Raw genomic sequence first — 13,274 nt, 5'->3', positions numbered from 1 at the left:
AGAATATTAGGGCTGGAAGAGACATCAGGAGGTCATCTAGTCCAATCCCCTGCTCAAAGCAGGACCAAACCCAACTAAATCATCCCAGCCAGTACCGGGTTTACCATGGTGCCAGTGGCGCCATGGCCCAGGCCCAGAGTCAGAAGGGGCCCTGGCCAGCCCGATCCCCCAGGCAGGGCGCTGGGCAGGGGGGAAGGGACACGCTGGCAGTGCAGGGGTGGGCGAGCCAGTGTGCGTCTAGCAGTTGTGGGTTTGTAAACAGCGCCCTTGTGCTGGGCTGAGTGGTGCCACTCCTACTGCGCTGTGCCTCATTGCCCCCAACCGGCCCCTCGCTCTGCGCACCGCCCCCCATCACATGCCCTATTTCCCCAACAGGGGCCCACAAATATGTTTGGCTCTGGGCCCACAAAAAGTTAATCCAGCCCTGATCCCAGCCAGGGCTTTGTCAAGTCGGGCCTTAAAAACCTCCAAGGATGAAGATTCCACCACCTGCATAGATAACCCATTCCAGTGCTTCACCACCCTCCTAGTGAAATAGTGTTTCCTAATATCCAACCTAGACCTCCCACCACTGCAACTTGAGACCATTACTTCTTGTTCTGTCATCTGCCACCACTGAGAACAGTCGAGCTCCATCCTCTTTGGAACCCCCCTTCAGGTAGTTGAAGGCTGCTATCAAATCCCCCCTCACTCTTCTCTTCTGCAGACTAAATAACCCCAGTTCCCTCAGCCTCTCCTCGTAAATCATGTGCCCCAGCTCCCTAATCATTTTCGCTGCCCTCCGCTGGACTCTCTCCAATTTGTCCACATCCTTTCTGTAGTGGGGGAACCAAAACTGGACACAATACTCCAGATGTGGCCTCACCAGTGCCGACTAGAGTGGAATAATCACTTTCCTCGATCTGCTGGCAATGCTCCTACTAATACAGCCCAAGGGCACACTGCTGACTCATATCCAGCTTCTCGTCCACTGTAATTCCCAGGTCCTTTTCTGCAGAACTGCTGCTTAGCCAGTTGGTCCCAAGCCTGTAGCGGTGCATGGGATTCTTCCTTCCTAAGTGCAGAACTCTGCACTTGTCCGTCTTGAACCTCATCAGATTTCTTTTGGCCCAATCCTCCAATTTCTCCAGGTCATTCTGGACCCTATCCCATATCTACCTCTCCCCCCAGCTTAGTGTCATCTGCGAACTTGCTGAGGGTGCAATTCATCCCATCACCCAGATCATTAATAAAGATGTTGAACAAAAGTGGCTCCAGGACTGACCCCTAAACATCGAGCCGTTGATCACTACTCATTGAGTAGAGTAGAGTATCATTTTTAATTATGATTGGAGAAAAAAATCCACAAATTATTCATCTCACACTGTAGTTAGTGTATGTAAAGCAATATTTTTATTTATGAAAATAAATCATGAATACAGAATTCATTTTATAAAAATGCTAACTCAAAACTATTCCAAACAAAATTTTAGATAAAACTAGTACATCCAAATTAAACATTAAATTTATATAATAATAATTATCATTCTAATATAATATTTGTATTGCAGTAGTGCAAAGACTTAGGATCAGAGCTCCATTGTGCTAGTTTCTGTACAAACAGATACAAAGACATAGTCCCTGCCCAAAGAGCTTATAATCTAACACAGTTTGACAATCAATATTACTCTGGAATTAAATAAAATATATACATTCTGTTTCTACAATAAATATGTTGGACATAATACAATTGTTGACATAAATATATGGTAACAGTGGTTTTCAACCTGGGGTCTAAGATTTCCAAAGGGGTCTACTCCTCAATTTGAAATTTTGTAGGGATCCTCAAATGAAAAAAGGTTGAAAACCACTGTGCTATGACATTGATACAATAAATATAATGAGCCCTACTGGGTGCCATAGAAATGCAGTTGGGCTCTTATTCAGGAAAGTACATTGACATCAATGGGAGTTAAAGGTAAGTATTTTCTGAAGTGCTTTCATGAGTTGAGGCCAGTTTTTATTATCTGTTTTCAAAGATGTCAACAGACAGAACTCTAAATTCGACCATCTAATATGAATTTTAAATAATTTTCATTTACAGGATTTAATTTTGACCATTTAAAAAGATACTAAATACTATAGTACCTCAGGAAAGAATAAGATGGATTTCATTATTTTAGTTGCCCCTTTCAGTCTGTAACATAGTTTGAATGCTCTGGCTTTATATAAATATAAAGGCACCCTCTAAAATAATAAAATAAATAAATAAATACATAAATAAATGCACTATACATTTAAGTTACAAACATTTGGTATGTTTTAGATATTCACATTAACGTTGTGTGTGTTTTTATGTATTTCCATGGTAATTTTGCAATATTTTCTTAATACTTAATCATGTGTTACCTAAAACATACATCCAACTAGAATGTGTTGCTCATCTCAGTTCATTGTGATTTAATGCAATTAAATTCATTCAGTCTTTCAAAGAACCTTTTATAGAAGTGCAATGCCTTCATCAGTCCTGCTTCTGTTTTCACACAGCTTTTAGATGGATTTACCTAGAAAAATTAAAAAGTTAATATTTGTGCTTGTTATAAACAGTCAACGTTTTTTAAAAAGGAAACATTAGTTGAAACAAAAAAGCAGCATAAATTATGAATGACATTTTGTTCAATGTAAATTTTTCAGTAAGGAGAGAGAAATCATCTACATAAGTGAACAAAGAAAATAAGACCTTGGAAAAACAGGAATGTTTCTTTTTGGGTTATTTTGTGTGTCTGTTTCATGGGTTTTAGTTGACTATCACACGTGTTTTTGGTCTTTTAGCTAATCTCAAGTACATCTTTAGTTTAAAATCTAATACATCTTTTAGGGGACTAAGGGTCTGATCCAAACCCCATTAAATTCTATGGGATTATTCACATGCCTAAAGCTAAAAATGTGCAAAAGTGCTTTGCTGGATGGGAGACAGAGTGCTCAGTACTTTTCAGGATCAAGCCCCTAAAGAGTTTACAATGATAGTTGAGGCCAAGATGGAACAGGTAGGAGAAACAAACAAATGGGGGCGAGAGAAGAGGCTGGTCAAACAGTGATATAAATATGATTTTTTATAGACTAGCTGTCTGCACAATTTGTAGGTACAGAGGATGAAATTCTGTCCCTTTGTAGTCAACCGGAATTTTGCCATTGAGTTCAAAGGGGCCAGAATTTTGTCCAGATTTGTTTTGGTTTTATTAATGCAGACAAATAAGCAGACCTGTAGTAGTAATCTCAGGTTTCCGCCTGTGTAACCATTATCAGAAACATACCAATAAACTTACTTTATCTCCTTTCTCTAATCTATGCATCAGCTGCTTCATATTGAATCGCATCTTATGAAGACGTTCCTTCGCCTTTGGCTCATCGTTAAATTTTTCTGTTAATTTTTCCAGATGTTTCTCAGTATTACTGAGGTAATCATGAACACATTTGCACTATAATATAAAATAATGACAAAATTATATTCTACTCAAACAAATTAAATATTAATCACTCACACACAACTCAGTAACCAACTATATGCACTGCAGTTCACATGCTAGACAGAATATAGCCCCAAATCTGCAAAGATTTACCATGTGTGATTAACTTTATGCACATAAGTAGTTCCATTAAATTCAATGAAACTACTCACATGCAGAAAGTTAGGCCAAGGAGTAAGTATTAAAAGGATCAGGGCTTTTGAGGCTCAGTCTTGCTCCTACTGAAGTGAATGTCAAAACTCTCATTGATTTCAGTGGTAATAGGATCAGATTTTTCATGGCATTATTTAACAATTTACTGTCCTCAACATTATTGGCATTAAATATGACCCTGGAAGTCTACAACCATTCAATTAAAATGTAACAGAATTAATAATAATTAATGGAAATTTTTAATATACTTGTATCTCAGATGATAATTAAACCTTTCAAATATATAAACTGCATTTAATCTACAGTAGTCTATGTTACTATAATCTTTCTACTAAACTACGGCACATATTGTCTACTGTCACTGAATTCTCTTCTTTTTAACAGTGTGTTACAGATAAATATCAATAATTTGCATTAGGTGGACTTCCATAATATGAAATAATTATAACAATTAAAAAAAACTTACCTCATAATTCTTTAGTATTGGAAGAAAGATCTAAAATTTAAAAAAAGGAATATTGTAAACAGATACTTTTACATGTACATTGCCATTGTTCATTATCTCTAGCTTCATATCATCTTCATCTACATTTCTATTTCTGAACTTCCTTTGGGGAAGCAATTGCTGCATAGACTTCAGAAAAGGGTTCAGCACACACTACCTTGAACATTCAATTGTAATAAACAAGAAACCATATCTGTAAACCAGAGTTGAAAGCCGCGAACACCAACTTTATGCTACAATGCAAAAAAGCAAAAGAAAATGGAGGGGGAAACTTAATGGCCCACCTGTTTTTTTGTCAGATTCAGAAAAGCTTCCAAGTTTTCTTTAAATTCTTCTATCTCATTGGCCGCAGAGAGTGATAGGCAACAACTCAACAAGAACAAACTGAGAAACAGCATTTTCACTTCTAGGAAAGCTTATATTTGATTCATGCATTTTTGACATCAGAACCTGTTTATATATACTCACCTACACCTTGCATATTAAATTAGCTGTGTATGATAAAGGGAAATTTTTCTCATATAGGAAAAGGTACAAGTACTAATTATTTTACATATTGTGGGAGGCCTCACTGTGGGAGACGGGGGTTTCCTTTCACTCTGACATCAAAAAGGGAAAAATACCTTTGCAGATAAGATTTGTCAAGATACCAAAAAACTGTTACAAAGGAAATGGGAGTATTCCTCATGCTGTTAAATATAGATGTGTGATTCGGCTCTTGCTTTCACATCACAGACGTCACACTGGAAACCTGGACACCTGGGGAATTCTTGGGTTTGGTTTATTTTAGATGAGATCCTCCATTCAATGGGAGATTTGATTGCTGGATCAGTTGTAAAGCTGGTATTCTTCCTCTTAAATAATAATAGCTCATTTTAAACACCCAAGAATCTCTGAGCATTTTATAAACTTTACTTTATTAACCCTCATCCTTTGTGAAAAGTACTAAGTATTATTAACCTTACAGATGGAGAAACCAAAGCACAGAAAGGGTGAATTGACCAAAGTCAATTAGCTAATCCATGATAGAAATAAGTGTAGAAACTAGCAACCAAAACCCCTACTTTCCCTAAAATGTGTGTGTAGAGAAGTCTTTCAGTTTTTTAAGGGAAGGTGCATGTGCTGAAAAATCAGTGGAGTCTGCATAAAGAACAAAAACTACCTTAATATATTTGCCAAGTGCTTATTAGAAGACAAAAATTGGTCATAAAAAACTTGCTAAAAAAGATTAAACACACACCTCCGAACAACAGGATAGAAGATCCACCTTCTTTCTGTACTACAGAAGGTACTCTGAACTTTTCCCTACTTTATAGAGCCCTTTTAAGGCAACAGAAAATGTATGTCACATAAACAAGTCAGCCCTCCATACAGAGGCAGAACTTATTTTCCGGATACCATATTAATTTTATGAATATGGTGGCTAAAAATATTAAAACGTAAAAGCTATGTTTTTGACTCTCATGATTAATTCTGAAATTCAGCAAAATAAAGATTCACTGAAGCACAGAAACTCATTAATTGAATGAAAAGACCTTTTGGAATTCTTAAAGATAGGAGTCATTGCCTACACCATTGTCCACAAATAGGATATCCTAGGCTCAACTAGAGATAGAGGGACAAAAAGAGGCAGCAGTAAGTTTGAGCAACTGGCAAGGAAGACAGAGATCAAAAATATTTTCTTTGGTTAGAAGAGATTTCCTTTTCCTACAGTGTAGAGCTGAAACGGGAATTGGTGTTAATTATTTGTTTTAATATTACAAATAAAATAAAATGTTTCTTCCAGACAGATGGGGAACAGGTGCTATGTCACACTTTATTATTATTTATCATCATCATCTGGATTACAGTAGCATCTACAATGTGCTAAGTGCTTTCCAGACATTTAAGATGCTTGCCCCAATTTGCTTACAATTTAAGATGACTAGCATTACATGGGGCTTGTGGGGGAGGGATAAAATGTGCAATATTTTTGAATAGATATAAACTAGCCTTCTATCTATCCATCATCAGCTGACAGTTTCTTGTAGGCGTCATGATAACAATGGGTCTTGAAAAAGAATTTGAAAGAAAAGAGGGTTGTGGCATTATGGGTTCATAATGAGATGGTGTGGAAAACTATGCAAAGACAGCTGTGAAACATGAATTTCCGTGGACCTCTTCTCCCATTATGATGTCTCTAGCCTATAGGGAGAAAATCCACATCTAAGTCTTTAATTGTCCATATTATTTAGAGCAAATGTGTGGTTGTTATGGCTTTCAGGCCATACTCATCATTGTGGCAGTCTGAAATTAGGGGCCACAACTCCACATTAATGTCTTGATATGACTACAAATCTGTTCAGCTTTTTGAACTAAAAACATTTCTGGAAATCTGAGCTCTGTTCTGAGTGCCAGCCAAAGGAGACTGCTCAAGAATAATGCAATGTACTCCCACTATCTCATCCCTCAATGACTCCTATACTGAGTTAGATACTAAGCTGGATGTTCATTGAGAGAGAGTAAATTGTCATTCAGAACAACAGAAAATGCTAGAATGGATAAAGTCTCTCATGAAAGAAACCTTGGTAGGAGATTATTAAAGACAGACCCTCATCAAAAAGCAATGAGGAAAAACTGTACCCCTGGGAGAAAACAGAGAGACAGCAAAGTTATCTGGCTATACCAAAAGGAGGACAGGAGACATTTGATATGGGTTTAATCAGGCTGCAACTTTATTATTAGATGTCTGGGACTACCTGGCAGATAAAAATGTACAGTGCAGATAACTCCACGTTTATTCCATAATTACCTGGGGGGCTTCCACCAGCTTCCCCTCGCTTTCCATCCAGGTCCCCCCAGCCAATCCATTGCTGGGACCTTACCATCCACCCCATCTCATAGGAGGGTTAAGATGGGCTGTAAGGGGGGTTGGCTCCTGGCCGTATCAATCATGGGAATCCCCAACCCTGTTCATACCTTTAACAAACACCTCCTTTTTAAGTCCTTTTCCAAGCCATTTATCTGGTCACCATATACCTTCCCTTTGGAGTACCAGCACTGGACATCCACCCTACATTTATAGAATGAGTTGCAACATACAGCCTACCACCCTTCATGCCATGCATGAACAGAGCTCTTCCTGAACCTGCTGAGGGGAAGGTGAAAAAACCGCAACTGTACCTATGCCAATATGGTGGTTAGGAAAAAAAATCCTTCCCAGTCTCCATAAAAAAGGGATGGCTAGAATAATGCCCACAGCAGGTCTTGACCAAACCTGGTATTTCACCACCTAAAGGGGAGGGAAGGTAGATACGGCCTCAGCCTGCTCTGTGTAAAAGGGGGCTTCAGGCACAGGGCTGCCCCTTTTAAATTCTTCATTCCCAGGGGATAAGTCAGCAACCACACTGACCCCTCCTCCCCTTTTGCAGCAGTTTTCCTCTCTCCCCTCCCCCAGCCATAAAGCACTGTTCCCTTCATTTGACCAGCCAGACAAATCCCCCCCGCCACTTAAAGGTGTGGTGCAGTCAATGGCATAGCGTTATATAGCAACCAGATCATGACTGGATAGTAATGACAACCAGGCACAAGGGATCAAGCCCCAAACATAGCATGTAACCCTGTTCTGTGTGTGTCGTACCTGCCCTTGACAGTTAATGGGTCTGATTTTTACTTACACTTGGCTTGGCAGAATTCAATTTTTATTTTTTAGCATTTTTTATATTTTTATCAATTTAAGTGTTTGTAGTTGTATGAAATTATGGGGTGGTCAGACAGTGGGGCCAGTCATAAAATAATGATTTAATGACAGTAGATGTTGAAATTCAAAAAGTTTAAGCTTTATAATCATTAAAACACAAACTGTCATCACATGTCAAAATATACAAAGTAAATATCCTTAAACTCTAAGAAATTCTCAAGCAGTATTTTTCTTACTTTGCCTATCTATGAATTTTGATTATCAATGGAAATAATTTTCATTGTTTTATGTGTGTGTGGTGAAATAGACATTTAGAGATAAAAGTCTAATACTTCAAAGCCTATTCAAACTCCATGAATACCTTTTCACTATCACTCACAATGATTTCATCAGTGGAGTTATCACTGGACTAGGCTCATAGCCGTTGCCTGAATTATCAGCTACAAAACTAGTCTCTGGTCAGAACTCATGATGAGGTCTAAACCAACTTCATCTGTCATTTATCTGTCAATCACTTAAACCAGAGATGAGTCTGATGGAAAGTACAGATTCAGAAAGTTTGGAGATGTTTAAATGTAAAAGGTTGGTCCTCCCATTGTAGAAATAAGGACCAGTTGCAAAACTCAGATCCAGCTTAAGATTTCAAACCTTAAAGGATGTTGAGATCCAGGATTTTAGTTCAGGTCCATCTCTAGAACAGACCCAAAGTAAATTAAATGTATGTAACAAACTATATTCATGAAATGTTAAGGTTACAAGTTCAAACACCAAAAAGTTAGCAAATGCAAAAGGTAAAATTTGTAGAGGTACCCAGAAAAGCACAGAAGAGGTCTAGGGACTTTTAGCCACCCAGAAAGTGGGTGAAGCTCCTTGCAATGGGGCCGGGGGTGCATCTCCTCTTTTTCTCCCCATTGTGAGCAGGGTCAGATCTGAAAGTTTTGATAGTGACTTGAACTCAGTTCTTTATCCTAGCAACCCTTAACAGTAACCAGCTGCCTCACTGCTTCAGTATCTGCCACTGATCTAAAGATTGACAAACACATTAGCAGGTTGTTACTGTTACGACTTCTCTAGGTATAGCTCCTATTTTGTGTTTTATATATACATATTTAGTCACTAAAAGTGGAATCCAAATCATTCCGTAGTTATGACAGTCCAATATAGACTGCTGCTCATATGGAGAGTTCATTGTTATTTCTTGATTTGTTCTGTTCATATGAGATAAATAATTCAGACTGAAAGTATCTGTTAGCTGTTTGTGTACAGGAAAACATCTTAGATTCACCTGCAAAATTCTATGGGAGGGATGAATTTTGTGGCAATAAAATTACATGGGGGTCTTGACTAAGATATTTAGCAATTCCCCTTTGGATATATCATTGTTTCTAATTTTCTTATAATTTAGTTGGGTGTGTGTTTGTTTTCCAAATAAATAAATATAGTAGTTTTTTTAGTGAGGACTAGACACAGAGAAAATTTGAAGTTGTTTTTGTTCAGTGATTTTGTTCAGTGATGAGCAACAGAAATCTTAATTTTTTTCAGTGGAAAATGTTGCTGAAGTGTTTTTGTTTTATTTCCTTCTCCAATAACCCAAACATAGCTCCATCTTTTTCTAAAACATCATTTTTGGGCTGAGACCATGAAAAAATTCAGCCCACAAGAAGACTTTCAGAAAGGTTCTGAAAACAGCAATTTGTAATAGAGGTGTTATTGCAACCACAATTAAGATTACCATACTGGATCAGACCAATGGACTCTCTAGTCTGGTATCCTATTTCCAACAGTGGCTGATACTAACATCTTCAGAGGAAGATGTAAAATCTACATGATAGACAATTATACAACAAAAGCAGCAAAGAGTCTTGTGGCACCTTATAGACTAACAGATGTTTTGGAGCATGAGCTTTCGTGGGTGAATACCCACTTCGTCGTACTCTTTGCTGCTTTTACAGATTCAGACTAACACAGCTACCCCTCTGATACTTGACACCAATTATACAATAGTGTGCCTATGGGGAAAATATTTCTCTACTTAAGGTGGTTAAGAAAAGGCTATCTATCTAAGTTTTCATACTGCTGTAGTGGTATTTTAGCACCTAAATAATACAGTAATTAGTGTTAAATAAGGATGTAAGAGACAGATACTTGTACTAAAACATGAGGGTTCAGATCCCTTATAATTATTTATTCTCTGTAATGTAACTGAAGGTATTCTTAGTCCATCTTGTTTAGGTTCTTATGCCATGCCCACCACCATGACATTACTCATCTAAATGTTTGATCCTTTTTTGAATCCTATTAAATCCTTAGCTTCAATAACACCCCATAGCACTGAGATTAATAAATTAATTGCACAACACTAATCTCAAACACTATTTATTTTCCAGGTAGATTTAATGGACAGGTTGTTTTTGTCCCTAAAATTAAATTTTAAAATAATAATCCTACAGTAAGATACATTGCTATATTATATCCTAATCCTACAATAAGCACTAATATTTTAAATGGGATTTTTATGGCTTTTGTATGAATTTATAGACTTCTTATTCAAATTCATAAATTGCCAACTCATACAATACTGTTTAGTCTACAACCTGTAACCATTTCCTGGCTCAAGGTTGTCACTGAGGGAGAGCAGCTGCATGGCTTACACTGACATCAGCGTCATGGTACAACCGCTGCTCTGCCACGGATGTGCAAGCCCAGGCCATGAATGTAGAAAAAAGTCCCCTCAAACACGCACAATTACCACGAATATGGTTGGGATTATTTTGCCATGTAAGGTGAATAGCTCAGCTCTGATGGAACTCTTACTCACTGACCTGGAAGATCATTTATCTTAGGTTTTAACCAGAATAATTATCTTAGGTTTTAACCAGAATAATTATCTTGACAGTATTGAAGTGCTGAATAGGGTAAGTGGGTTTAAAAATAAAAACAAAAGACTGTGTTCTTACTCCTCTTTGGTTTGATCACTTGTACTATATGTACTATAATATAAAATTATGAGCATACAACCTCTTAGTTTAGGTAGACTTTCACAAAAAGGAGGGACTGTGCTGGATTCTGAAACTGGACAGACTAGAGCATATTCTGATCTCTAATGGGGGTGTTCCATAACCTAGGGCCAAACGCAGATAACATCTAGCCTTCATTTTTTTAGCATGGGCAAACTTCTCTGGTGTCCCCGATGTGTGAGGTAGTCTTGGGGTGTGGGGGCTGTACATGATAAAATAATCTAGTTTCAGCCTATTAAGGACTTTAAACATTTGAACCAAAAAATTAATATCAACCAGCATAGAATGCAGAGCACTTGTCCAATGTGTTCCTTGTGGCTCGCCTCACTCATTTTGGACAACCCAAAGTTTTTGCCTGGCTGTGGTTGCTAAAGCCAAAGTAGTGAGAGTTCAAGCCTAGAGGTGACTTGGCATCAGGGAGGCAGCATGTACTGATCTAAAATAAGTTAGTTATTTAGACAGCTTTAATACACCTAGTCTCAGATCTTCAGAGCTGGATTAAATAACTTCTTTCAGTAAAGAGCACCCGCAGCCCAGTCAGCCCCTATCAGTAACCCAAGGATGGCCCACAGTCAGGTGACCAAACTGCTGTGGAAAGTTGGTTAAGAAATTGTAGTTTTGGTGGGAAAAAATATTTTTCACAATTTCTCATGATTTTTTTTCTGTTGTTCTTTCATCTCCCCTTTCTCTTCTTCCCTCTGACCCCCCATTTCCCATGGTGACTTGGAAAAAGGGAAAAAAAAGGGAAAGGAGTGAAGGAAGAAAGGAGAGAAGGGAGATGGGGACTGACAGAACAAATGGACAATTCAGAGAACAACAAAAATTTCCCAACAACAATTCATTTAGAAAAAAGAGCATGAGGGAGGGAGGGGGCAGAGGGAATGTTTAATGAAAAAGGTTGACATATTTCTGTATCTTGTATTGTTCTCTGAAGATCATCGGTGGGGGGGGAGAGAGAGAATGAGGTAGTTACGAGGGGAACTAGGGGGCTGAGGTAGATAGGGAAACTGATATAGGTATGCGGCAGATGGGGGTCTGAAGAGGGTATCCTGTGGAGGCTGATATGCGGGGATCTGAGATGGGTTACTGGGGTTTGATATGGGCACGGGAAAGATGGGGTTCTGAGGTGGGTATGGGTGGTTGATAGGGGCACAGGGGAGAGGGTCTGAGGTGGGTATTGTGAGGGGCTGACATAGGCATAGGGAAGATGCAGGGTGTGTGAGGTGGGTATAGTGGGGGGTTGATATGGGCATGAGGAAGATGCAGGGTGTGTGAGGTGGGTATAGTGGGGGGTCGGGCATGGCCATGAGGAAGATGTGGGGTGTGTGAGGTGGGTATAGTGGGGGGTCGGACATGGACATGAGGAAGATGTGGGGTGTGTGAGGTGGGTATGGGGGGGTTGATATCGGCATGAGGAAGATGCGGGGTGGGTGAGGTGGGTATGGGGGGGTTGATATCGGCATGAGGAAGATGCGGGGTGTGTGAGGTGGGTATGGGGGGGTTGATATGGGCATGAGGAAGATGTGGGGTGTGTGAGGTGGGTATGGGGGGGTTGATATCGGCATGAGGAAGATGCGGGGTGTGTGAGGTGGGTATAGTGGGGGGTTGATATGGGCATGAGGAAGATGCGGGGTGTGTGAGGTGGGTATGGGGGGGTTGATATGGGCATGAGGAAGATGCGGGGTGTGTGAGGTGGATATGGGGGGGTTGATATGGGCATGAGGAAGATGTGGGGTGTGTGAGGTGGGTATAGTGGGGGGTTGATATGGGCATGAGGAAGATGCGGGGTGGGTGAGGTGAGTATGGGGGGGTTGATATGGGCATGAGGAAGATGCGGGGTGTGTGAGGTGGATATGGGGGGGTTGATGTGGGCATGAGGAAGATGCGGGGTGTGTGAGGTGGATATGGGGGGGTTGATATGGGCATGAGGAAGATGCGAGGTGTGTGAGGTGGGTATGGGGGGTTGATATGGGCATGAGGAAGATGTGGGGTGTGTGAGGTGGGTATAGTGGGGGGTTGATATGGGCATGAGGAAGATGCGGGGTGTGTGAGGTGGGTATAGTGGGGGGATGGACATGAGGAAGATGTGGGGTGTGTGAGGTGGATATGGGGGGGTTGATATGGGCATGAGGAAGATGCAGGGTGTGTGAGGTGGGTATAGTGGGGGGTTGGGCATGGACATGAGGAAGATGTGGGGTACGGCAGCGTGAGGTGGGTAGAGGGAGGCTGAGTCGCTAGCGGGAAGGTGTCTGAGATCGATGTGGGAACCATTGGTGCCTGGCTAACTAGGCAGCGGGCCCGGGTGGCCGCTGTGGGGCGCATGGCCCGCACAGACCTGAGGGGAGGCCGCGCGCTCAGCTCGGGCACAAGCACCTCAGCCGGGCGCGCTCCCTTCTTGAACTGGGCGGGGCCGA

The 13,274-nt window shown here is 40.2% G+C and overlaps 1 long non-coding RNA gene across 1 annotated transcript; it reads right to left on the bottom strand.

Annotated features, from left to right (window-relative positions):
- Positions 1–1,674: 1,674 nt before the first annotated feature.
- On the bottom strand, positions 1,675–5,623 carry LOC123376627. The gene is made up of 3 exons (XR_006581853.1): positions 4,126–5,623; positions 3,306–3,458; positions 1,675–2,543 (listed from the first exon to the last, which is right to left on the bottom strand). It is a non-coding gene; the product is annotated as an uncharacterized LOC123376627 (long non-coding RNA).
- Positions 5,624–13,274: the final 7,651 nt, after the last annotated feature.

Source organism: Mauremys mutica, chromosome 8 (genome assembly GCF_020497125.1).
Source record: "Mauremys mutica isolate MM-2020 ecotype Southern chromosome 8, ASM2049712v1, whole genome shotgun sequence".
NCBI classification, from domain to species: Eukaryota; Metazoa; Chordata; order Testudines; family Geoemydidae; genus Mauremys; species Mauremys mutica.
Note: the sequence above shows the minus strand (reverse complement) of the source record. Positions and strands in the feature narration are given on the sequence as shown.